A 2,900-nucleotide genomic window follows, 5' to 3' on the forward strand; every position below is an offset into this window, starting at 1 on the left:
GTTGTTGTGCTGTTCAAGGCTTGAAAAGGGTTGCTCTGAGATGTTGTCAAATGACCCCTGCTTTCAGTGTGGCTGGGTGGATGTTCCTTAGTATAAGGCTGCTGGGCTGAATCCAGCCCTAAGTCTTTGGGAACAGGGCTGCTGTGAAGACTGACACACAGCTTTTTTCTACATGGGAATATCAAAACAGGAGTAGCTTGAAAAAAAAAATAGGTCAGAGTATTTCTATTTTAAGTACTTGTCAAGAAATAAAGAGATGAAGCTTGTATTTTCTGTTTTGCATTTCAACGTTTCTGAGGAGCATCATGGTGATGGTGCCAGAGCTGAACTGGAAGCCTCAACTCCAGGATACCCTCTACGAGGTGAGGCTGCCCAGGGCCACACTGCGGAGCTGCCTGCAGCCTGACCACTTGCAGCCTCCTGCGCCCAGAGCTCTGGCTTCTTGGGGAGTAACTGTAAGCTTCGGAAAATGTTCATAATAGGTAACAAATGCTCTTAGTTTTTGCTTTGTTGATGCTAAATATCTGCCAGGCTGCTCTGGAATAAAATAAAGCACTCTATCAGATCAAATTCACTAATAGCAAAATCCTATTAACTCTGCATTTTCTCACCATACAAAGGCTAGTCATGGGATCCTTGGTAACAGTAGTCTCATTCTGCAGTGCAGATCTTATTTTACATTCTTGGGGCCAGACACTCAGTTGATGTAAGTAAGTGTATCTCCAAGTTGTAGCTACCCTGATTTATGCTAGCTGCAATGCTGACTCTGTTAATTGCACACGTTACAGTTCTTTGGAATTTCTCTTGCCACAGACTGCAATAAAAAAGCATTTTCTGGTGGTGAAAGGTCAGTAAACAGATCTGAGATGAAACAATCTCTTTGTGATTATGGTTATTCTTTAAGAATGATTTTGTCCTTCTGCAAACATAACATACATGGTCTGCTTACGAATTTTGAGCAAAAACGCTTGTGAACAATGACTACAAAAAAAACCCAATAAAGTAAGTTGTTTCCACTTCTAAGCACAATTGTTATTCCTGACTTTAAATCTGTCTATCTGCATGCAATTCATCCTCCTAGGAGCTGCTAATGATTACTTGTCTATTTCCTTCACTCATGGCTTATAAGACCATCCCCAGGGCAATGCCTGTTAATTTCTAATTTAGCCTTGTTTAACTAGCCCAGTTGTTCATCAGCCCTTAGACTGACAGAACTAGATCTCTGGACTTGCTTTTCCTCAAGTTAGCTGCAATCAGGCTGAAGGTAAAGAGTTTGTAATCATTTAAGCGCAATATCAATTTACAGGCCTGTGCTTGCCTTGCCCCCCTGTCCTGGAGCTGGATGGCTCGGCAGGGGAAGATGTGTCCTTGGTGGCAGGGCAGGGGCAAACAGCCACTCCAGTTTGTACAGAACAGCTCATCTTCCTAGCCTTAACTGGTGTAGTTTTTCATAGAGCACTGCCATGTTCAATCTCGTCCGTTGTTCCCGTGAAAAATGCTGAACCAACAGTGTGTCTCCCCACAAGGGGCAGCAGCAAGATAAGAACCCTTGGCCCTCCTGGTCTCGAGGGTTTGTCCTGAGGCCAGCCAGTGTGGGACACCCTCAAGACTGTTTGCTCATGAGGAGCTATGCAACAGCCTGTGGCAATGATGGGCAGTCCAGGAGGAGACCAGCAGTAGAGTTGAGCTACTCTGAGCATCGGGATACTCTGTGCCTTCAGTGTCTCATTTTTGCCTGCCATGATGCCCCGTTCTATTTATGCTCCATTCTCCCAGAGACGTGTGTGGGAGAGACTCAGACATAGACCCTGTGAATGCCAGATACTGTCCCACCTAAACCTGCACCTGCTCAATGCTATTAATACCCTGTGTTCCTTCCATACTTCGTGCCCACCCTGTTGAAGCACCAGTGCCTTTTTACACGGCTCCAGACCTATAGAAGCCATGCATGCAAGTGCCTGTCAGGCAGCTTGCTATGTGATGATCTCAGGCTTTGGAGCTCAGGCTGTCATTTTACTTGACTGGAGGCTGTTTCCCTTACTCTGACCTTATCACTGATCATTTCCAGTAATCACCAAAAATTTCTTGTAGGACTACCAAGGGAGTGGCAGAAGCAGACCCTTTATGAGGCACACAGACACATATTCATTAGTCTTCAGAAAGAAAAGAGAGCTAAAATCAGCAGCACACATTACTACGCAAGATTTCCTCCCTGAATTTCTAACTTGACGGTATGCAACAAAAAAAGACTTTGTAAAACAGAAGGAAAATTATTAGATCCCTTATGGTTTTGCATCTAAATTGATGCAGACACTATAAACAGGTATTAGTCTAAGAACTTCACAGGCATCTGCAATTTCAGAGCCACTTCAGATTTTGCAAATCACAGAATCTACTATGGATTTTCATCAGAAGTATTAGCATTGATTTCTTACAAAACCTCCAGCTAGTTGCATAAGGGAATTTAATATTCTCTTTCCCTGTTTTGGGTTTTAGTCCTTCCATCATGCTGCATGTAGGTATGATTTATTTGTCCTTGTAAGAACCCATAATTAAAGTACAGATTGATTACACTATGTCTGACATAGCTGCAGCCTCTATGCATTGCAAGTTGGTTTTGAACCTAGGGAGTATGACAGAGCTGAGACCGCATATGGTTTAGTGTTATATGGGAGGAATTTATGGGAGACACTTGGAAGCAGAAATCAGATTAAAAGAGAGAAGTATTATTTTTTGCTTGCCTAACTATGAACATAAATTAGGCTGTACATAGATTTTCTGCATTAGTCAAGGAAAAGGATTATGAACACTTCCTCTAAGTGTTCATCTAAGCGATGGCATTATTAAATGTTCACTTGACATTTGACAAAAAGCTTTATTCTGTGATTTAAAAAACAATG

Source organism: Leptosomus discolor, chromosome 5 (genome assembly GCF_034619465.1).
Source record: "Leptosomus discolor isolate bLepDis1 chromosome 5, bLepDis1.hap2, whole genome shotgun sequence".
Taxonomy (NCBI): Eukaryota; Metazoa; Chordata; class Aves; order Leptosomiformes; family Leptosomidae; genus Leptosomus; species Leptosomus discolor.